Source organism: Maniola jurtina, chromosome 6 (genome assembly GCF_905333055.1).
Source record: "Maniola jurtina chromosome 6, ilManJurt1.1, whole genome shotgun sequence".
Lineage (NCBI taxonomy): Eukaryota > Metazoa > Arthropoda > Insecta > Lepidoptera > Nymphalidae > Maniola > Maniola jurtina.
The window spans coordinates 2,136,517-2,161,456 of record NC_060034.1 but is presented as its reverse complement, the minus strand read 5'-3'; the positions used below and the strand labels follow the sequence as shown (position 1 = coordinate 2,161,456).

The 24,940-nt window shown below is 38.1% G+C and overlaps 1 long non-coding RNA gene across 1 annotated transcript; it reads left to right on the top strand.

Moving 5' to 3' along the window:
• The first annotated feature begins 11,413 nt into the window (after positions 1–11,413).
• Positions 11,414–24,705, top strand: LOC123865973. The gene is made up of 3 exons (XR_006796094.1): positions 11,414–11,425; positions 22,647–22,652; positions 24,616–24,705. It is a non-coding gene; the product is annotated as an uncharacterized LOC123865973 (long non-coding RNA).
• The last annotated feature ends 235 nt before the right edge of the window (positions 24,706–24,940 follow it).

Genomic DNA, 24,940 nt, shown 5'->3' with positions numbered 1-24,940 from the left:
CGGGCATTTGGAACAATTAGGTTCTATAAGGGTAGTGGTGTGTCCTGTGAATTATAGGTAGGTAGTGAAAATTATTTATCACATCAGACACATAGTATCGTAGCAACCTCCTTCCAGACATTTGTTAAACTGTGTCGTCACTCGCCACCAAGTAAGTTTTCTGACTAGGTCTAACTTGTTATTAAACAATGTTATCAAATAACAAAAAACAGGTAGTAACTTAATTAGAAAATGATTAAATTCTCACTTTATTAAAGCCATAACTTTACATTTTAATAGGTCTAAAAGATAAGGAGCAGAATCTTATTATTAACCCGAACAATTAAAATCTAAGGGCGGAGTCATTTGCGTAATTATTCACTCAAAAGGTCGTTCCATGAAAAGGTATTTTCAGAATCATAATTACTAAAGAGAAAATTAAAATTTACATTCTATCCCTAGATCTATTTATATTTCGCAACGTTAATATTCGGCCTTCTATTGAGAAAAAGCCAAGGACGGAAAAAGTTCTTTTTAAGTTGATCGCATACCACAAATTTACCGTAGATCACTTACCATCAGGTAAGATCACAGTCAAACGTGTAGTCAAGAAAAAAATTGATAACTGTTGGATATAAATTATATTATGCACCTTGCATTATGTTTATTTAGTTTTTGAATACCATTAGGCATAATATTTATGTAAAGAGTTAAGTATTTGTTTTATATATACACCTAGTATATATAAAACATCTCTAACATTTACATAATATGTATGCATACATACCAACATTTATGCAAATGAAGAATTAATTGAATTGGAAAATAACGGTGAGTAGGATTTGCACATAACGGTTCCGCGCTAACGTGTAAGAAATAAAACTTTTTAATTTTTTTTTGTGATGTGACGATATTTATTTATTTTTCTGATTTTGTCATGTGGTTTTCAGATTTTTCCTTTTACTTGCACTATAAGACATTGCTATTAAAATTTAGGTCAACTGGAAATACCCTACCCATCTTCCCTTAAGTAACCTTTCCCACTGCCAAAACACACACCTTCTTTATTTTCTTCTAGGCTTGTACCAAAAGTTTAAAAACCTATATACATAACTAGCTTCAGAAGTTTAAACATGTCGTTTAAAACGCTATAATCGCTCGAGGGAGCCGGAATGGGAAGATTGGGCCACTTGGCTCGCAGCCAGCACGCCAAGTAACGAAAACGTAGCATCGGTTTCCTGAAACACCTACGCGGTTACACGCTGAATGTAAACGATCCCTTCTATGTAAAGGTGATCGCATACCGCCACAAGAACTATTGAAGCCGTAAAAGGAACATACAACGCATTTTGTAGACCTAAAAAGGCGATTAAGTGAGTACGAGTCGGCCGCAGCGGGCGCACCTTACTAACATCAGCAGATTTCAGCGTATCTACTGTAGCCGAGTAATGCTATTCGTATTTAGAGGTTAAACATGCTGTTTGAAACACTATATTCGCTCAAGGGAGCCGGAATGGGAAGATTGGGCCACTTGGCTCGCAGCCAGCACGCCTAGTAACGAAAACGTAGCATCGGTTTTCTGAAACACCTACGCGGTTACACGCTGAATGTAAATGATCTGTTCTAAGTTCATTTTGTACTAACTCCTATTTGGCAGCCCAATTTGCGTGAAAACTGGATTGATTTTCGTGGATTTATTATTAAGTATTAATTTTTTTTACCTAAATTTTTTGACTCTTCAACTCTGAAATGATTTTTCGGGTAGATTAAATTCGTTGGCTAAATATCTACCTCTTTTACGCAATTTGAGGACGATAAATATTACTTAATTAAGTTATTTAACTGACAGGAGATGGTGAATGAAATTGACGGTCTTTCCTACGAAAAAAGTAGGTAATGCTTCTGCATTCGATTACGATATCGACTCAATGTGCCTACGATATCGGATCGCATGATGAAAGATCTTTATTTCTTGTACAATAAAATATCACGGTACCTACAAAGAGTTTGTTGTTTAATGTATTCGTTCCACCAAACACCTCAATCCTTTAATTTTGTTCTAAGTAAACCTAAAACCGGGGATTTACGATGAACATCAAATAAAACGTTGTTGGAACAACTCATAAAGAAAGGTTTAAAATCCGCTACACCCTTTTGTTGCTTGGAAGGGTATTAATTCTCTCATTTAAAATCAACTTACTACCAAAGAAAATACTTCTTAGGCTCTTTACACACTGCATGCGATCCGGATCCGATCCGAATCCGAGAAAGTTGAATCTAGCAAACCTCTCAATTATGACGACCTCCATGGCGCAGTGGTGAGCACTGTGGTCGTCTTATAAGTGGGAGGTCCCAGGTTCGGTTCCCAGCAGGGACCATTTGGGAATTCATATTTTCTAGACCTCCAACCCGTTAGATTGATGACCTTAAGAGCTAACGAAAAATGGGTGGATAAAGAAGCCGGAGGGCCGTTTGTAGTGGCGCGCTATAAGCCTTATTCCAGCAGTCAGTAATATTATCATGGCAAAAGTTTGTATGTCTGTGTGTATATGTGTACGTTTGTTACTCTTTCATGCAAAAACTTCTGGACGGATTGGCTGGGAATGGAGATAACTGACTAACTTAACACACAAGCTAGATACTTTTTATCCCGGAAAATCGAGGATTTCCTGCGGGATTGGAAAAACCTATATCCACGCGGTAGTTGCGGGTATCATCTAGTCACACTAATATTATAAAGGAGAAAGTTTGTATGTGTGTGTGTGTGTGTATGTTTGTTACTCCTTCACGCAAAAACTACTGGACGGATTGGACTGAAATTTAGAATGGAGATAGGATACCCTGGATTAGCACATAGGCTACTTTTTATCCCGGAAAATCAAAGAGTTCCCACGGGAATTATAAAAAACCTACATCCACACGAACGAAGTCGCGGGTATCAGCTAGTTAAGTAATAAAAGAAAGTAAATAGATCGAATAATTCAAAAAGTTTTAATTTGCACGTAGGTTTGGCTCACGTGTTCATATCGACCACATCGGCAAATTGGCAGACTTTTTTTCATTAATTTTATTATTGGTCGCAATTTTTTCGCCACCATTTAATTTGGCTCACCACAGAGCTGTGTATTCACAGTTATTCTACGTGTTTTTTTCTGTAACATTGGTCGAAATTAACTTTTATAGGGCGCTACGGGACAGTGGCTGGAATTAGAGGTAAGGGAAAGAGAATGTGAAAATGGTAATGACAGTCACCTTCATTTAGTATATTACTATACTATACTATACTATAATAGGTAGGACGTTCATTGAATTGCTTAAGTGCCTTGTACAACTTTTTTTAATAACTAATAGGCTTCCGCTTGCCTGCATTCACACCAAGCATATTTCTGCGGGAAAATATTTATTTGTAAAACAAGTGTAACTTGAATAACAAGTGAAAATTAAAAATTTATAACACCCCCGACAATTAGTGAAGGTTACAGGAACTAGAAAGAGCTGATAACTTTCAAACGGCTGAACCGATGTTGGATTATAGCGAAGAACACTTTCGATCAAGCCACCTTTCAAACAAAAAAAACTAAATTAAAATCGGTTCATTTTTTTTAGGAGCTACGATGCCACAGACAGATACATAGATACACAGATACAAAGATACACACGTCAAACTTATAACACCCCTCTTTTTGGGTCGGGGGTTAAAATTCACACATTATACGTCTGTCGTACGTCAGAGCTTGTTGCACCATGAACCCAATTAATCTAAATTACGTCACACGATGGATCGATGGCGTATCGGAACCCGATAGCGAAGCCTGGCGCGAGCTGGAGGGATTATCCGCCTGTAATGACACCTCGCGACCTCAGCGTTCACACGGTGTTCGGAACTATATCCATCCATCCACACTATACATCCATACTCCATACTAATATTATGAATGCGAAAGGGTGTCTGTCCATCTGTCTGCTAGCTTTTCACGGCCCAACAGTAAAACCGATTTTGATGAAATTTTGTACATAGTTAGCTTACTACTACTAGACATAGGCTACTTTTTATTCCGGAAAATCAAAGAGTTTCCGCGGGATTCTTAAAGGCCCATCCGCTTAACCGACTACCGCTTATAATATGTATGAAAGGTACAGATTTATCTTGCGTCCTAAAATTTGAGATAGGCAACATTTTGTGCCAGAAGATCAAAAGTCCCCACGGCAATTTTATAAAACCTAAATCCACGCGGACGAAGTCGTGGGAATCATCTAGGATAACCTAAATCTATACAAATGAATAAAATCCTTTATAATAAGCTTTTCACAACCCTCCCATATTTTAAGCGATTTTAACGGGCACAGGCACAGACCACCAGGCCACAGGCCCAAGTTTTCTATGGGCACAGGGATCTAGGTGCGTGCACGAACTATCAGGCATCATTTACTAAGATAGATAAAGGCCATTTTTATCCCGTAAAATCAAAAAGTTCATTTGAGATTTCACTAACCTAATTCCACGCGGATGAAGTCCCGGGCTTCAGCTAGTTAATTAAAAACTATTGAAAACTATGATGAAATCTTTGTTGGAGTAAATAAAAACCAGAACAGTGCCTTAGGTATTAAGAATTAATTTACCAGATCTTTACTTGAGGGGGCCTTTTGTGAAATACGAGCCAGTTCAAAAGCCGTTCGAGTTTTATATCTTAAACCAACATCAAAGTGAACACCCTCGAAAAATATAAAATTTTATTTACTTCTTTATAGCACATTTAACTTGGAAATTAAGTTATATTTTGCAAAGCTTCTCATTAAAAAAACTCCATCAGATTACTTTATTTTTTACAACTTTTTATAGATATTTGATGAGGCTGGTTATAACAGCGGCCGATGCCTTTATCAAAGGCTCTTACAAGTCGAGGTTAACGTTAACGTCAAATCTATAATTTAGCATGGACGGCAAACTCTCAGAAATATACATACTGGCAGATTTATTAACTTTCTAGCTGATACCTGCGATTTCGTTCGCGTGGATGTAGGTTTTTAAAAATCCCGTAGGAACTCTTTGATTTTCCGGGATAAAAAGTAGCCTATGTGCTAATCCAGGGTATCATCTATCTTCATTCTAAATTTCAGCTCAATCCGTCCATTAGTTTTTGCGTGAAGGAGTAACAAACATACACACACACACACACACACACACACACACATACAAACTTTCTCCTTTATAATATCAGTGTGATAATGTAAACTGTTTTATAAAAAGCCACCACCGGGAATCAAATCTGGGACTTTTCCCTTACGCGCTCATCATTTTGCCAGAAAGGCCACCAAAATCTACTGAGAAAATGGGAGTGTACAGCAAAATGAAGGGAACGAGTTTAATTAGGTGAGTCTGTGATCTGTTATCTACCTTCATAATAGTCTGAATCTATCTTTTAAGCCTGGTATTCACTAGGTATTCACAAAAAAATATATAGTTTGTTCGTTTGTTGGTTTGTCCTTTTATTAAGCAGCAAAGGAGCAACGGATTGACCTGTTTTTTACATGGTTATAGGTTAAGACTTGGGGAGTGACATAGGCTACTTTTTATCCCGGAAAATTAAAGAGTTCTCACGGGATTATTCAGAATCTAAATTCTTGTGGACGAAGTCGCGGGCATCAGCTAGTCCAACATAAATATAAATCTCTAACACTTGAACACACCTGATTAGTTAGGTTGAAATCTATAGAGTGCACTTTGAGTTTGCATAGACTTAAGTTTCAGTTAAAACGAGACAGATTTATGCCAGCGGTATAACGCTATCTCGTTTTAACAAAGTCTTAAGGCTGAGCAAAGTCTAAGTGCGCTCTATGGACCTCAGCCTTAGAATGTGCAAGGAGACTCCTTGGCACCACGTCGCAAGCGGAGTACCTTTGGAAAAGGACCCCGGGGTGGTCTAGTTGGGTTATTATGCGATGTCGGGCGATATAGAGCAATGTCACCCGACACGTCGCGACACATGTCGTGGCCCGCGAGACATATTTTGTCCCCTATTGAATACGAGGCTTAATAATCTGCGGGTATAAACGATCCCAGTACATTATGCAAAGGCACGCGCGTTTTGAGCGCCATAATGAATGCCGACGCAGGTCGTGCGTTCAGACTTTTCAAGCTTTTCAACTTCTAATTTTCAAAAAAAGGTTTTTCGGGCTTTTACAAATTGAAGACGCTGTTCCCTGGGAATGTGACACTGAATAGTGTTTTCTTGTACAAAAAATTCTCAAAAGAAGCTTGGAGTTAGGAATTTGGTGGTGTCCTACCCTCAAGCTTCAGAAAACACCTAAAGCCATCAGCCTTGCACTTGTATGCTGCACTGATCTTATTGGACAGTTATTTTTAATTCATTGAAAAATTATTTTAATGTCGCTCAGTGCAGCAGCAATGTAGAACCAACCAATGTCAAATGAGCTCAATATCTACCATTCAGTACTGAACACTGAGTTAGCGAATCACCTCGCTAATCTTTCTCCGTTCTTGTCGAATTGCCATCATTGGATTATGAGAGTGAGGGAATAGATGAGAAAGTGCATCTATATTTGCGCTCATACTGCAGCCCTAGATAGTCAATATTCCACGGAGCGATTTGCTGCCTAGTTTCTGATATAGTACTATTACTGGAATATGGAATTCCCTTCCGGCTTCCGTTTTTCCCGCTAGCTATAATATTGGTACCTTCAAAAGAAGAGTGAATAGGCACCTTCTGGGCAGGCGCGCTCCACCTTAGTCTGCATCATTCAAATTCAAAATATTTTTGTTCAATTAGACTTTTACAAGTTCTTTTGAATCGTCAAAAGCATCTACCACTGGTTCGGAATGCCTTTCCTACCGAGAAGAACCAGCAAGAAACTCGACGGTTGCTCTTTTCAAAGATTTGATATACAATTGTAATGACTACCCCCTTTTTGCAGTTAAACGCAAGCCTATGTAGAAAATACTTGAACTTTACTGAATTCCAGCGAATCCATTTGAAAGTTTCGAAAAGCGAAACTTTGCTTAAATTAAATAATAGCTGTTAGTTCAGAAGTCTGATTTTACACGGAACCTTATCACAAAGTAGACACACTTTACTTTTAGTACCACTAAATTTCTATCACAGATCTAACATTGTATTTTAAACCCAAAGTAAATGGAATAAGGTTGATTATTAGATGGTGCTATTTTCGCTTCTTGGAGCGTGACAGTATTTTCAGGCTAATCGGCTTATTACGTAATCAGCTTATAGTAAAAACACGACAGACGTTTTTGTAAGAAATAATGAAGTTCGGTTTGAGTTGAATTAAAACGAAGGATTAGGTGTTATATTTAAGCGTGAGATTAGGTATCTTATTACTGGGAGTAGCAATATTATATTCGGTAGGTAAACAGTACTTCACTTTGCTTTTTTTTGGTAGGGGCCATATATTTTTCGGTGAAGGGCATTTAAATAAAAATAAATAAATAAATATACTTTTATTCGGGACTATAAAGTTAGGCGCAAACACAGTACATAGAATGAAAACAGATAAAACATAAAAACTAATAAATTAAACTTAAAAACCTAAATATTTATCTAAAACATAACTTACTGAGCTTTCCATGCATTTCGGCCGAGACGACCACCGCTATTTCGTAGTTCTAATAAATAATAAACTTGTACTGCAAAGGCACGGTGATCCTCTGAGCCGAATTGCATGGAATTTCAAGGAATTTCACTTTGCTTTTATTTTGGTGATCAAAGTTTAACGGTAACCGCGTTACGTAACATTAATAACCGCGCAATATGAAACTGACCTTTAGATTATGTACCTAAGATCAAAGATGAGTGTGCTCTAAAATTTCTGTTTTTTTCTTTATTCTTACAGTTTATTCGTTATAAATAAATAAAAAAATATCTCTGTAAAGAAGGGAAGAAATACTATGACAAATCTTATTATAGGTAGGTTTGTCATGTTATTTATCTTGTTCTATTTACTAAGATATGAAAATAGAAAAGATTTTAGCTCACCTTTTTAACCCCCGACCCAAATAGAGGGGTGTTATAAGTTTGACGTATGTATTTGTGTATCTATCTGTGGTATCGTAGCTCTTAAACTCCGATTTTAACTTTTTTTTTTTTTGTTTGAAAGGTAGCTTGATCGAGTATTCTTAGCTATAATCCGAGAAAATCGGTTCAGCCGTTGGAAAGTTATTAGCTCTTTTCCTTCCTGTAACCTTGACTTGTCGGGGGTGTTACAAATTTTTAATTTACACTTGTTACCAATAATAGTAAAAAATGAAAAACACGTTTATTATTGAAGTAGGATTGATTTATACTGAGACATCTTTGATTAGTACCGGCAGCGCCTGTTGATTCAGTATTATATGCGAGATGCGAGTAATAATCCTGAACAGTGTATTATCCCGTATCAACACGGATCCGTGGGCGGAACGAGAAATGAGGTCCTTAAGAAAAGGAAAAAAATCTTGGAAAAAATATAATAATACGAGAATGATGCCCGCGACTTTATTCGCATGGATTTAGTTTTATTAATCCCGTGGGAACTCATTGATTTTCCGGAATAAAATGTATAGGTATAGCGTGGTCTAGCCTATGGATATACTTAGACTATTTTTCTCTGGGATGCAAGTTTTTTAACATAGGTTTTGAATCAAAATAGGTTTTGAAGCAGTCAATGACCGGATTATCAGTGTCAAACTAAAAGCATCGCCAGTGAATCTCACTATAGTGCAAATATATGCCCCCACCAGCACTGCCAGTGATGATATTATAGAGAAGTTCTATTCTGAACTGGAGACCACCATCGCTAAGGTCCCCAATAGAGAAGCTCTGGTAATACTGGGTGACTTTAATGCTAAAATTGGAGTAAACTCTAATCAGCTTGGACAATGTGTGGGCAGATTTGGTCTTGGAGCACGCAACGAAAGAGGTGAACGTCTCATACAGTTTGCAACTGAAAATGACCTGGTGATAGTTAATAGCCTATTTCAGCACCATCCACGTAGGTTGTATACTTGGACATCGCCAGACGGTAAATATCGCAATCAGATAGACTATATCTTGATAAGATCGCGATGGAAAACATCTATCAGAAATGCTCACACTCTTCCTGGTGCAGACTGTGGATCAGATCACCAACTACTGATCTCGAAGTTCAAACTGAAACTAAGAGCAGCTCGAAGTCTCATTAAACAGCGGAGAATCGAAGTAAAGGATAGCTCAAAGTTTTACGCTACTGCAAAACAGCACTGGGCAGAATGGGGTGATGCAAACTCCGCCGAAGAGACGCCAGACGTGTTGTGGGAACGAACCAAAAAGCTAATTACAGAGTCTGTTGCAGCTTCTGGATTACCCAACATAGCACACAAACGACAACACTGGATGACGGATGGCACACTGGAATTAGTTCAACAGAGGCGCGCATTGAAGGCAACAGGGGCAGCGGTTGGTGACTTGAACAAACTGTCAGCGCAAATTCAAGCGGGATGCAGGCGGGATCATAATGCCTATCTTCGTAAAATATGCAACGAAATCGATGCTCACGCTAACAGACATGAGTCCAGAGATCTTTATCACAAAATCAGATCCATCACAAAATCACTCACCTCCAAGACCTGGGCTATTGAAGATAGTGATGGTATAATGGTTACTGAGCTAGATCGTATAACTGAGGTTTGGAAGAGTTATTGCCAGTCCCTGTTCCAGGACAATCAGTCGGAAAACTTTCCCAATACAGAGCCCGGATATGAAGACCTGGAGCCAGACATACTTAAATCTGAAATCAGAGCCGCCATTATGCATCTCAAAAATGGGAAAGCTACCGGAAGAGATGCAATCCCGATTGAAACAATAAGGGCTTTAGGCGATGTAGGTGTCAATATCTTCCACACCATCTGCAACAAAATATGGAGTTCGGGATCATGGCCAACAGAATGGACTCACACGGTTTTCATTCCTTTACATAAGAAGGGTTCAACCAAGAAGTGTAGCAATTACCGACTTATAGCACTTATATCTCATGCTAGCAAAATCTTGTTGCACATTCTAAATGAGCGACTGAAAACTTTCTTGTCTAAGGAGATAGCACCAGAACAAGCCGGTTTTGTTAAGGGAAAGGGTACACGTGAGCAGATCCTTATTGTTCGCCAGATCATAGAAAAGGCACGAGAGTTCAATAAACCAACTTACATTTGCTTTGTTGACTTCTCGAAGGCGTTTGACTCTGTGAAATGGCCTAAACTGTGGAATGTTTTGCTAGACATGGGTACACCGCAACACTTAGTTCATCTTCTCAGACGCCTTTACGAAGATGGAACGGCATCGGTGCGGACGGATGACGTTTTATCACAAAACTTTCATCCCAGCGCAGGCGTTCGCCAAGGATGCATAATATCGCCGCTATTGTTCAATGCTTACACTGAACTCATAATGCGCATTACTCTTGAAGACTGGACCGACGGTGTTGCTATCGGAGGCTACAAGATATCAAATCTGCGCTACGCCGATGATACTACCTTGTTTGCGACCAGTGCTCGTCATATGGAAGAGCTACTTCTCAAAATGGAGCGCGTCAGTCTCGAGTTCGGATTAAAAATCAACCGCAGTAAAACTAAGATGATGGTTGTAGATCGTGCCAACAATAATTCGCCCGAAGTCACTCGAATTGCGAACTGCGAGGTCGTCCAATCCTACATATATCTTGGTGCTTTAATCTCGAACAATGGGGGCTGCGTAGAAGAAGTAAAGCGGCGTATGGCGATAGCGAGAACTGCAATGGACAAGCTAAAGAAAATATGGAAAAACAAAAACATCACAAAAGCTACGAAGATCAGGCTCGTTCGGACACTTGTTTTTCCCATTTTTCTATACGCTGCGGAGACGTGGACTTTGCGAACAGTCGAGAAGAAGAAGATTGATGCTCTGGAGATGTGGTGCTGGAGGCGGATGCTAGGAGTCTCATGGACTGAATTTCGCACCAACGTCTCTATACTCCAAGAACTCGGCATTAAACAACGTCTTTCGGCGTTAGTACAGGGTCGCATACTAAAGTTCTTCGGACATGTCTCCCGGCGTGAGAGTGACTCCATTGAGCGTCTTGTCGTGCAGGGCAAGGTGGAGGGTACCAGAGGGCGAGGAAGGTCGCCTACGCGATGGACCGACCAAATTAAGTCCGCTGTGGGCGGTGCCGTGCACGAATGTACCAGAATGTCGACCAGCAGGGAGAAGTGGCGAATGCTCGTGAGGCGTGTAACATCTGCCCCCCAAAACGTCACTTCATGATGACCACGACCACTCTGCCAAGAGTGTAACGACAAAGAAGAAGCAAGTTTTTTCTTTACCATATTCTGGAGGATGGTTCGTGAGATATTAGACAGCAGCTGTCAGCCACAATTTCGCATATTTATAATATCAGTATGGATGTTTTTGGTATTTAGGTTTTTTTAGTTGATTCAGGCAGGAATTCCAGGATGCAAGCCATCTCTGTACCAGAGGAGGATGGACCGTTAAAAGATAAAAGATAGACAAATAACTGAGAGACACGCTTTCGCAATTACAATATTGGTATGTATGTACCACTATTGTAAATAGATACTATTTAGTATTTAGACATTTCGCTCGCTTATGAATTCTAAAAGTTCTGTATGCAAATTCTCACATCAAACCACAGACCACTTGAAATGTGTTCTGTGCATCAAACGAATGACTGTCTTGTATACGGTAAAACCTTACACGTGAAAAAAACGAATCGAATAGCGATCAGCTTCCTCGTTTCTAATCCGAACCGCTAGGATACGGAACACCCTTCTGGAATCAGCTGTTTTCTCCTCCACTTTTAATATGGGTACCTTGAGGTCAAGAGTGAATGGGCATCTGCTAGGCAAGCGCGCTCCATCTTAGACTGCATTATCACTTGCTAGCAGGTCTGATTGCAGCCAAGCGCTAGTCTATAAAATAAAAAAATGCCGCCATGTGAACATAGGTTTAAATTGTACGAGTACGTTGAAATATCACGAGCTCCCTGCCTAGGTATAATCATTACGTCACAAAAATATGAAACTGTGGCGCCTCTTCCCAAGCATCAGTCTATAAATACAAACGCGAAGCTCGGCTCATTAAAACTTTAATTAAAGTTTGGCCCACTCGGGACTCGAATGTATAACCCTTGAGCGCGGATATTGCTCCAAGATAGGACTCCGTGCCAAATATAGAACTCTATTAACTTGTTACTGCGTTTACTTCGCAACTTCATAATATACGGGGCGGAAATTTCCAGTTTTGATGCTCATTTCTTGCGATATTTTTAAGATCCTGAACGAGAAGGTTTCCAACGGGACCCTATTACTAGCCTTCGCCGAAATTGGACTATCATATTTCACTACCCATATTATAAATGCGAAAGTGTGTTTGTTTGTTGGTTTATTGGTTTCTTGGTTTGTCCTTCAATTACGTCGCAACGGAACCATGGATTGACGTGATTTTTTTTTGTTACGTATATTCAAAGACCTGGAGAGTGACATACCTAAGCTACTTTTTATACCGGAAAATCAAAAAGTTTTGAAAACCTAAATCCATGTGATTGAAGTCGCTAGCATCAGGTATTTAATATTCAATTATAGTATTCTTAGGTCGTATGATGTTGAATCTTTTTGGCAACGTGTTCTATATTACCTAATACCTATTTACTTAAATACAAAGCTTCCGGTATAAAAATTAAGTAACGGATATCACTCTCCTGGTCGTCTTTAATATTATCTAATATCCATGCAAAAAATTACGCCGATCCGTTGCTCCCTTGCGGCATGATTGAAGAATAAACCAACAGACAAACACACTTTCGCATTTATAATAGGATTTAAAATAATTGGATAAATACCTAGGTTATAATAGGAAAGAGAAGATGGAATTCGTTTCAGAAAATGACTACGTAAGCTATGACCCAGTTTCATGTTATATGAGTAGCATAAATTAAAAACTGCAATCGAATTCGGAATAACAAATAAAACTAACGTTGCCATAAATTTTTACCTTAAATATTATTGACAGTTTTATGGTCCTATCGCGGGCCAGGATGTGAAATATACCCGTAATTAGAGAAGTTACGGATGCCAAGCATCTTATTGGCATGAAGCCAATCTACATTTTTAAGGAGTAAACAATCCAATTTGTGATATGGACTGAATGTGAGATGTCAATAAATATTATTGTTACAAAGGAATAAAGTGAAAATTTATTTATTTATTTTTTATTTGTACCAGAAAGTTGTAACAATATAAATAAAAGGAAAGAAAAAGTGGACAGGGAAGCACTTATCTCTATAAGAGATCTCTACCAGTGACCCTTGGCAGTGCGAGAGGTTGTAAAGGGAGTAGAATAGGTACAGGAAATTTTATCTTTCAGCGAGCTATATGCGTTTTAAGAAACTAAATATCACTGCTTTAACTGTGAATATTGATATAGAATAGAAGGTATAGATGACGAACAAAATGACATCGCTCAAGTGGCCAGGATTTTTTAAAGTACAAAAAGAACAAAAATATTTATTTAACAAGTATAAATTAAAAATTTATAACACCCCCAACAAGTGAAGGTTACAGTAACTAGAAAAGAGCTGATAACTTTCAAACGGCTGAACCGATTTTCTTGGATTATAGCTAAGATCAAGCCACCTTTCAAACAAAAAAAAAAACTAAATTAAAATCGGTTCATTAGTTTAGGAGCTACGATGCCACAGACTGATAAACAGTTACACAGATACACACGTCAAACTTATAACACACTCGAGGGTTAAAAATAAAACTTAACACGCAATAAGCCTTAATTTGTCTTGTTTAAAATAAGGTCAAATTATTATTTTTGCTTTTATTTTTTGGGCCGTTTTAGAAGCACTTATCCTGGTAGATACTCATATTGCTGACGGTAAAGGAAAATACATATAGTGAGGCAACCTGCATGCCTTCGAGTTCTTCATAATGTCCTCAAATCCTCTAGAGCCTTTAGAGCATCGATAGCTCAACGGTTGAAGAGTGGACTGAATTCCGAAAGGTCGGTGGTTCAAGCCCCACCCGCTGCACTATTGTCGTACACAAGCTTTACGTTTAATTGGAGGGGAAAGGGGAGAATTAGTCATGATTAGCATGGCTAATATTCTTTAAAAAAAAAGAAGGTGTATGAAGTCTGCCAATCTGCGCCTGACTAGCGTGCTGGACTATGGTCAAACCTTTCTTATTCTGGGAGGAAATCCGTACTTAGTAGTGAGCTGGTTATGTGTTGATTGATCATGATGAATGATGATAGTTGGACTATCATAAAATTTCATAAATGTAATTAAACGATATAAATAAAAGTCTATAGTAGGTATAGATTGTGGCCATAAGTTTTATATTTTCAAGTAATAAAATACGAATCATTTAATGTATTCTTGCTGAATTTTAAAAACAGATCCCAAAAAGCCATTCGCTGATGAACTGGCCGAGTGCCCGCAATGAGTTGATCGCCAGTATCTAAATAATGCATAGTATTCTCCATTTTGTCGATATATCCTCTGTTGGCTCTGGCGTTGGATCTCTGTAGAGTTTCAACTGTGGATTAGTTATCATATTGGTTATAAATTAATTATTTTATTAACAAGTTTAAATTAAAAATGTATAACACCCCCGATAAGTGAAGGTTTACAGTAAATAGAAAAGAGCTGATAACTTTCAAACGGCTGAACTGATTTTCTTGGATTATAGCTAAGAACATTCTCGATCAAGCCACCTTTCAAACAAAAAAAAACTAAATTAAAATCGGTTCATTAGTTTAGGAGCTACGATGCCACAGACAGATACACAGATACACACGTTAAACTTATAACACCCCTCTTTTTAGGTCGGGGGTTTAAAAACCTATTGTCCTTGCGGCAGGCTAAATTTTAACTTGGTTTCAAAAAACCGGCCAAGTGCGAGTCAGACGTGCGTGCGCGAGCACGAGAGTTCCGTACTGCAGTCTTCCTTCGACATTTTGCACGATAAATCCAAAACTATTACGCATAAAAATAAATAAAAATCTGTAGGATCCCACTTGGTATCTTACTTTGCAAATTGAAAATATCAATTATTTATTAGTCCGTGAAAACATTTTTTTGGGATTTTTTATTTAATTTAATTTTCCTTTACTTGTACTATAAGACCTACGTACCTGCCAAATTTCATGAATCTAGGTTACTGGGAAATAAATACGCTATAGGTTTTCCTGACAGACACGTTAAAAAGATGGACCGACGGACAGACAGACAGACAACGAAGTGATCCTATAACGGTTCCTTTTTCCTTTTAAGGTACGGAACCCTAAAAAGGATCCTCGAAAGTCAACAGAACACCCGCGCTGCGTCGGCATTAATTATGGAGTTCAAACCGCGCGTGCCTGCGCGTAATGTTCTGAGATCATTTGCGTCACGTGATCGTTGTAGGTATTACTCCAGTCAAGGACTGACCTAATTAAGGTTTGAGCAAATAAACTAACTGTTGAGTGGCTTATTCGGTTGCGGTTATGATGTCGTGGATTCATAACCAAAAATTTGATACCTATTGGGGTTTTCTGTTAGGTCAATCAGCATACCATATTCCGATGAAACAGAAAGCACGGAGGTAAAGCCGTTAGTCCTACGCTTGGTTTTTCCTGTCATGTTGGATTGCCATCCCTTTAAACAATGAGAGGACTACACACAGGACTATAACAGTAGTATAACAGCTTAAGTAACTGCAGCATAGTACAGACTATAATAAAACTGTAACAGACGCTAGGTACATAACTATTTTATTGAAATTAGCTGAAAGCAGAATCTAATCATCCTGTGACGCACACGCTCTGAAACTTAATTACTTAATCTAAATTACGAACGAGAACGATGGATGGCGTATTGAAACTTGATATGGAAGCCGGTGCGCAAACTGACGGGATAATCCCACACTAATGACGCCCACGGACTCCGCGCTCACACGTTGTTCACGGGCTGTGCATGTTTAGGAACTAAATATGAACCATTTCACAAAATAGCATATGAAAAATTACATGAAAAGTCTTTCATCTTGCTTATTAACCCCCGACCACCCAACTGACGTATATATCTGCGTATCTGTGTATCTGTGCATCTGTCTGTGGCATCGTAGCTCCTAAACTAATGAACCGATTTTAATTTAGTTTTTTTTTGTTTGAAAAGTGGCTTGATCGAGAGTGTTCTTAACTATAATTCAGAAAATCGGTTCAACCGTTTGAAAGTTATCAGCTCTTTTCTAGTTACTGTAACCTTCACTTGTCGGGGGTGTTATACATTTTTAATTTACACTTGTCATTCATAAATATTTACTGTCTTACTTAAAGTGGCCGGTGAAAAATCACGAAACAAAACGCCACAATGTTAAAAAAATATTACGTTTAATCTAGCTTTATTGTTTTAATTTCGCCCGTGCATGGTCTTCCGAGCTAAAGAGCGCGCGAGCGAGAAGCCGCTGCGCAAACTGATGGGATAACCCCACACCAATAATGCCCACGGACTCAGCCCTCACACGTTACTCAAGGAAAAAGAACAATCCATGGCCGACTCCTGGGCATAGTTCTCCCTTCAGAATGAGAAAGGCTTACGCCTAGTCCGCCACAAGCCAAGTGCGGATTGGCAGATTTCACACATCTTTGAGATAATTATGGAGAACTCTTAGATATGCAAGTTTCCTTACGATGTTTTCCTTCACTGTTAAAGCAAATGATATTCACTTACTTAAAACGCACATAACTCTGAAAAGTTAGAGGTGCGTGCCCGGGATTGAAACCCCGACTTTCTTAAATATGTTATTGATTATCATGAATAACCACTAGACGATCACGGCTGTGTGATCAAACTCTACGAATATCCGTTCTACGCCATGTCATGACCTACAAACTACGTTATATTCAAACTTCAGCGTGCTTCAAATACATAAAATTCAATCTCAAATCTACGCCAGAGAAAAATTAACGATCAAAGGCAAACCAGACTCGAACCACCGATTTTATTCAGTAAAGGAGCACTAGAAAATAATGTTTCCGAAAGTATTCCAGCTTGATCTTTTTTAATTTCCTACAAGGATATAACCGGCGTTCTGACTAGTTGCCAATAGCCTGTCGAACGGAATTCGGTCTCGAGGAGACAAATAATTTTACTTATTTTTTAGAGCTCCAGTTCCCCTGCCAAATTGTTTGGCTCGATTACGTGATGGCATCTCCAATAAGTAAAAAGTATTCACTGGGAATGAGCACGATCTCTTTTCGTACATTTTATTATGTAGTATCGAGTGTAATTGTGCAACGTACCTATTTATTTATTTGGAAAACTTTATAGCACACACAAACATTTATATACTGAAAACATTAGAAGAAACTATACAAGATGGTGGAAATGAATAATGTTAAAATATATGCATGTGGAAGGAAAAAAGAGGAGAGAAAACTAAAGAAAAGGTGGATGGATTGCGTGAAAGAGGACATGTGTGATGCGTTGACAGAAGTGAGTGAAAGAAAAAGACATATTGTGCCGACCCCATATACCGTGGGATAAAGGACAAGAAGAAGAAATTATTTCATGGTAGCAGTCCAAAAATAAATGTTATTAACCTTTTGAACGTGATAGCCACAAAAACGCTCTATTGTGAAAGGAATAGGAGATGAACAATAACAAAAAAAGTGCATTGGAAAGCGTTTTATTCCGAGCCTCGTATGGCGCACGTTCGTTAATAACGACAGTGTTCATATCGACCGACCGTTGATATGCTGAACCTAAGATATACAGACTCGCGGGAAAAGCATCTGAAGAGACTGGTCGAGGTGGCTCCAAGTAGAGATGACTTTGAGTAGAGCTGATCTATTAGAAATGGATCATCATCATAATGCTCATGTGGTAATCTAGCGCAAGATACGCCAGGCCACGGACCAACCGTTACGCATTTTTATTAGTACCAGTAGATATAGTACCAGTACTGTCAAAATTGGAATCAACTAGCTGATGCCCGTGACTTCGTCCGCGTGGATTTACGTTTTTCAAAATCCCGCGGGAATCCTTTGATTTTCCGGGATTAAAAATAGCCTATGTGCTTATCCAGGGTATAATCTATCTCTATTCTAAATTTCAGGTCAATACGTCCAGTAGTTTTTGCGTGAAGGAGTAACAGACATACACACAAACATACACACACACATACACACACATACACACAAACTTTCGCCTTTATAATATTAGTGTGAATTGTGATAGTGTGATTAGTGTTGTAGTGTGATGCATCAAGCTGAATATGTTCCAAAAAATAATTATTTATACATTACATTTTAATTATATTGACAGCATCCTTTTTTAAGGACCTGTCATCCCGTCTTGTGGAGTCCACGGGTGACCGGAGGTCTGGCAGTTACCTTGGCCAGCATATTAGTCTGGCCATTCAACGAGGTAACGCAGCCAGCGTTCTGGGCACCCTGCCCTCGTTACAGTGATTTGGATGACATTTTCGTTTTATGATTTTTATATTTAAGTATTTTTAGTATTTGTGAATATTGTTATTAATTAATATTAAATATTAAAACGTGATATACTAATCATATTGAAAGCTAAAAGATCCCAAGGGTCTCAGATGTTTAATGGTGTTAATTATGAGTGTTAATCTTTGTATTATATTTCACGGTATTACTATATTATTTGTCTTTATGAGCTTCGCTCAAAAAACTCTTGCACTACCTCCACCCAGCGACTGTCCACCAGTGGGAAGGCACTGCTAATACTGCACTTTCTGATGCGAGAAGAAGTTATTAATAATCACATTTCTAAGAAACTGTGTGTCTTGGGTTTATGATATCAATGGACAGGCCCGACAAATTGACAGTGGCCCCATTGGACCAAACACTCATTTTTATTATTGCCCGGCCGCCATTTAATTTTCTCCTCCCGGTTACTGTCCTGTGGTTCAAACATTACTACTTTATTTTACACGTTTTTAAGGTCACTTTGGTGGATATTAACTTTTATGCGTCTCTCTGGGGCAATACCTGCAGATGCCCTAAAAGGCCTAAACCAAAGGTGATTTTTTTTTGTATGAATATTCGTGAATGTACATATTGAAATTCTTTTCCCTTTTGCGGTGGAAAAAATACATGTGTCCAATAAAATACCCTCTTGTTTTATTCTTCTTTTCCTAAATCCTATTTGTCGGCTACAAATAACTATGTCGGTATAGACTTTTACAGTTTTGTCTGTCCCCGGCCTTCTCTGTCAACTCTCTATACCTACTCGTATATCAATAAAATTATGTGCTCTCCGAGACACGAAGGACATGAGAAAGCCAAACTTGGACCTTAAATATTCGATAGCTCAACGGTTGAGGAGCGGACTGAATTCCGGAAAGTCGGCGGTTCAAACCCCATCCGTTGCACTATTGTCATACTCTCTCCTGGCACAAGCTTTACGCTTAATTGGAGGGGAAAGGGGAGTATTAGTCATGATTAGCATGGCTAATATTCTTAAAAAAAAAAATCGTCACCTCTCCAGTTATCGAATTGGGTCAACGTTGCTTAACAATCGCAATTGATTGTTATACCCCTCAACGATGTGACGTGATGCAATTATATAGCATAGCATCGTACAAAAAACGGGTCAAGTGCGAGACGGGCGGACAGCGGATGCTTAGTTACAGGGTCCATTAAAAAGCTCATTGACCTCAAACTCAACACATCCACCTTAAAAATCCACATCACGTACAATAATTAGTTAATAAGAACCGTAGTTTATCGGGAATTTTTAGAGCCAATCTAGAGGTTCGGTCACGAGCCACTGTAACTGGCGTAAGTTAGAGGAAACTCGAAACTTTTTACTTAGAGTATGTTTGAAGTAGTTTGCTAAGATAAAGTAAAGACTGGAGTTGGAGTAGACACGTAGGAATGTGAAAAGCGCTAAGCGGTAGCGTTTTGCAATTTTATTTTTGGAAAAATGGTAAAATTCTACAGCTTCATCCACTATAAGTTTAGTTAAGAAACTGTTTAGTTTTTGAGTATGTTAGAGGTCGTTTACTTAGAGACTTATAGATTTGAGGTATATGACTAAGTGTATTAGCACTAAAGTAAATCTCACAACGCAAATTATTCCATACATTTACATGTGATGTTTTATACATATTTTGGCAGCTTCACAAAACACGATTTTTGTATGAAATAGCTCTTCTATATCTACTAATTTACTGAGTACTAATATCGAAAACCAGGTATGAAATCACCAAGTCAAAACCGCAACCTTCATAATATATAAAACACAAAAAATGTTTCTACCTATGTTTTAGACTTCAAACTGATGTGTTCCAAACTGGTTTCATAGAAGAACGGCAATAATGTGAAGATAGTTTTAAAGACTAAAACGATGTATTAGGTACAGTCAAAGGTAAATCGTTTAACACCTTAATGATCATTTTCGCGTGGCACGGTCATACACATGCGTTAGGCATGTGTGGCGTGTGTATAGAAAAAGGTCAAAGGTTGCAATAGTATCGCGGAATTGCTACTCAAATTCTGAGGCCGAACGTACATTTTTTAGCGTAGAAGCGTCGGGTATCCGCTAATCTCTTATAAATCGAACCCTCCAACACACCATGGAGGGGTCACGCAACAGCCCGCTTTTTCAGACGTGATTATTTAATAGTAAATTATTCCCCGCATTTACATATCAAGAATTACCCTCTGTTGAGTACAATATAAATTGTGTTTCGTTACCTTCTCACTTCTTAGTAATTAAGTGGTACGAGTTATTGCTCCCCAGTCAAAACTTTTTCATTTTCCATTTTGTATCAGCAAAGTGGTTTTGTTTCCTTTGATTGTGATTTCACTTAGTTATACACACACTAGCAGTGTAGCGAGTTCGTTATAGTTAAAGCGTATGAAATCACACATGCCTTTAACCAACTTTGAAATAAGGAGAAGATTTTTTATTCATAGTAGATGCACGTTTTCCTACAATCACACTAATTGCTGAAAGTGACGATTTCAGCAAAGATGGGACTTGAAGCCGATAAACTCAAATCGCGGAATCGTGGAACGTTTCGTGCGTTATTACTGCTCGAAAGTTGCGTTATTCTTTTATGAAACTATTTTGAACTATGTTAATGTGATAATGACGTAATAATCATATCAATAACGCATTCGAGTCTGCCCCACTGTTAGTTAGTTAGTTATTATATATTTTTAAAAAATACCTGCATATTATTTTCTTTGAGCTTAGGTATCTGTATATTTTAAAAGTTACGATGTTTGTTTTTAAGTTGAGTTAAACATGACTTGAACATTATTTATCATTATGTTGCATCTAAACTACTAAACAAAGTCTACATAAGCCTTATCTAACTACGGAACGACACTGTGTCATGCAATATTCGATGTAAATAGTTGGGGTGCGTTTTTTTTAAATCTATAGGTACTAATTACAAAGAGGTTATGTTTGTAAGTTTGTTTTTAAGACGTAATCTCTGGAACTATTGAACCGGTTTTAAAATTCTTTCACTAGTTCAAAAAAATTAGAGATCCCTAGGAAAATTCTAATAAACTAAACGCCAAATTACCTAAACTATGTTTGTTATCTTCCTTGAATTGCTTGTCCGAATTCTTTTGAGTTTTATTTGGTAATATACCAGTATTTTTTTATTTAGTTTTATAAAAAAATTATGGATTTTGTAGGTTTTTGTCTCACTACTCTTTTACCTACTCTAAGCATAAGATTTACGCTTAGTTGAACTTGGCTAATATTATTTAAAAAAATGATTTATATTTAAATATCACTTGCTTTAACGGCCAAGCAAAGCATCGTGAAGGGAACCTGTATGCCTATGATTGTACGGATTCAATAAATTTATCACCCTCACTTCATAGCTCTCAAACTAAACAAGGTTACATGATGCATAATCGCCCGAATGCGATCGAATCTGCATAATCTACTCACACAATCGACTAATTAATACAGCGAATTTCAGTCCCACTGTCGAAATGGAGTTTAGTGTTCGAAATTTGTCACTTTTCGTTTAATCCTCTTACTGTTTGCACTTGAATTTCGGTCAGAGGAAATCGGACCGTGTGAATGCGGCTTAAACCGGTATAGACTGTTCACTAACATAGTATCGGTACACCTGTAGACACTCTTATTATTTTGCTTTTATATTATCATTTTTTTTACTGTGTTCAGTATGTCAATAAATATTTTTCTATTCTAAGAACAAAATAGACTACTACTGATATTGTAATATCAGGAGTACTCATAGAGAAAGAGTTAATAAAATAATCAGTATTTTTAATCTCCATTTTTCTGCATGCAATCTATGTATTTTATGATAAAAATATGTCTAATTTACGTAATTTTCTTGTTTAGGGCTTGGCCGAGCTACATTTGTTAATAGTGTACTGAATCTTCCACAATAATTGAAAATTTTGAATGTGCGAGAGAGAATGATACTTACTTAGCTGATTACAGCGCCCTTGAATTGCGGTCGGAGGAAATCGGACTGTGTGAATGCGGCTTAAACCGGTACGTATCGCGTGACCGCAACTGGTACCCGGTTCAGTCCACTTACCCAATTATCGGGCTTACGAGCCTTGATGGTTTCATTTCTTGGCGGTAATCGACGTACATTTTAAAAGAAAATAGTTTTTGTAAACATAGTTGAGTTGGAAACCTAGGGTGCATTTTTAAGCGATTTCAAACGTTATGATCTCATTAGTTATTTTTATTTTCACCGCTTAAGCCTAGTGGTTACTATCTGCCGCAGAACTGATGGCCGCTGGGGCAGACGTGTTCTGGAGTGGAGACCGCGTATCAGCAAGCGCAGTGTGGGTCGACCTCCAACCCGCTGGACTGACGACCTTAAAAAGGTAGAGGGAAGTGGGTGGATGAGGAAGGCTGAGGATCGTGTCTGGTGACGGGTTCTTGTGAATGAATACATTGTTGCAAAATTACTGGTGAAGTTAAGTGGATTTTTCAAAAAAATAGAAGGTAGGTACTAATTATAAACTTTTCAATAAATCTCAAGAGAGATCTACAAAAGAGATTAAGACGTCTTTTAATGTTACTGCAGAGTCGATATAGCTGTCATCTTCAATATCTAGCTCCAGCAAATTGCGCTGATTGGATTGGAAGCTGCCTTCATATCCGCATCTTGCACGTGCAATCTGGGAACAGAAGATAAGTAGGTATATCTATCGGTTATTTTTTATGGACCCTTTATTAAGCCTCCGATGTCCGTCCGTACATCCATCCGTCCGTCTGTTTATCAGCGGGTTGTATCTCATGAACCATAATCGGTAGAGTTAAAATTTTCACAGAATGTGTATTTCTATTACCACTATAATAAAAAATTAAATAAAAGTTAAATGACCGTCAGGAAAATAAAAAAATAAGAACAAATTATTTCTTGTACGATGGATGATATATTTTTTTATCTCTCTTCAGACAGTTCCTCATGACTGATGAACGTGATCACCTTCTTGGCGAGTCAACAATTTGCGGTAAATGTTGTCCTTCCAAAGGGTTCTGTTCGCGGTTACTGGCTACAAATCAAGCATTAGCCTAGATAAATACAGGGAAAACCTTGATATGGGTCTTAGGCTGCATCATGACTTACTAATAGATCAGCTGTTTGCACCCGAGCGCTATCATCACACTAATATTATAAAGGCGAAAGTTTGTATGTGTGTGTGTGTGTGTGTGTGTGTGTGTGTGTGTGTGTATGTTTGTTACTCCTTCACGCAAAAACTACTAGACGGATTTGGCTGAAATTCGGAATGGAGATAGATAATATCCTGGATTAGCACATAGGCTACTTTTTATCCCGGAAAACCAAAGAGTTCCCACGGGATTTTGAAAAACCTAAATCCACGCGGGCGAAGCCGCGGGCATAGGCTAGTAGTCTATAAATTTAAAAAATAAAAATAAACCGAACAAATAAATGACTCAAGCGGAAATCCAATACTCAACTTCTTGTTCCTGATTCATTTCACAAGAGGTGTTTCTTAGAAGTTTTTGAGAGATGCTCTAAAAAGTCAAAAGTTCAACAAAATTTAGTTGGTAGGCTTATGAATGAAATGATTTCAAAAATTCCCAAAAACAACTTTCGTTCTTTTAAAATTCTTTGCATTACAATGCGGAAATATCAATGTGGCTTTCGAAATTTGTTTCTACCTCACAAGGTCGAGTCGAAATGATGAAAACCCTTGATTATAAACAACTATAGATACACCATATAAAACTATATAAATTGTTAGACATAAACCGAGGATTGTGGCCACCAAATGCCCGATCAAAGGGGTAGTTTTCGAAATAGTTGGCGCCGGTTTAAACCAGTTTCGAGCGGAGGAATCCAGATCGTTGCGGCGCAAGTGAAAATAAGTGGGAATTTAGCCACACGCCAGCGACCACATGCGAAAAGGCAAAGTATACCGTTTTTGGTGTCTGCCAACTTTTAATTTGAACGCGGGAATTTTGTTAATTTTACTCCTTCGTGTTGATCTGCGTTTTCCGCTCGAATAATGAAATTTTGCTGTCTTATCAAATGGAAATTAGCTATTGTTGGCGAGAGTGATGTGGCATTGAATATCAATCAGTTGCTGTTAGGATAGGTTTACGCTTGACGACAATCGTGTTTAATAAAAACCAATGATGTGGTCTACGTTGGACTGCGCTTGCCTAGAAAATGCCTATTCCCTCTTGCTTTTTTTAACCTAAGTCGGTAGTGATCGACTTTGGTCCAAAGTCTAAATTTTGACTTAAAACTACCTCCTTGCTTCGGATAGCACATTAAGGTATCTGTTCTAGCCATAATTTTATTTTAAAAGGAACTACGCAAAGGTGACTTAAACTACGCCTGCGGGGCCAAGATCTATGTATAGACTATATAGCGTTCTTTGACTTTGCTCAGATTTTTCTTAGGGCAGACTTT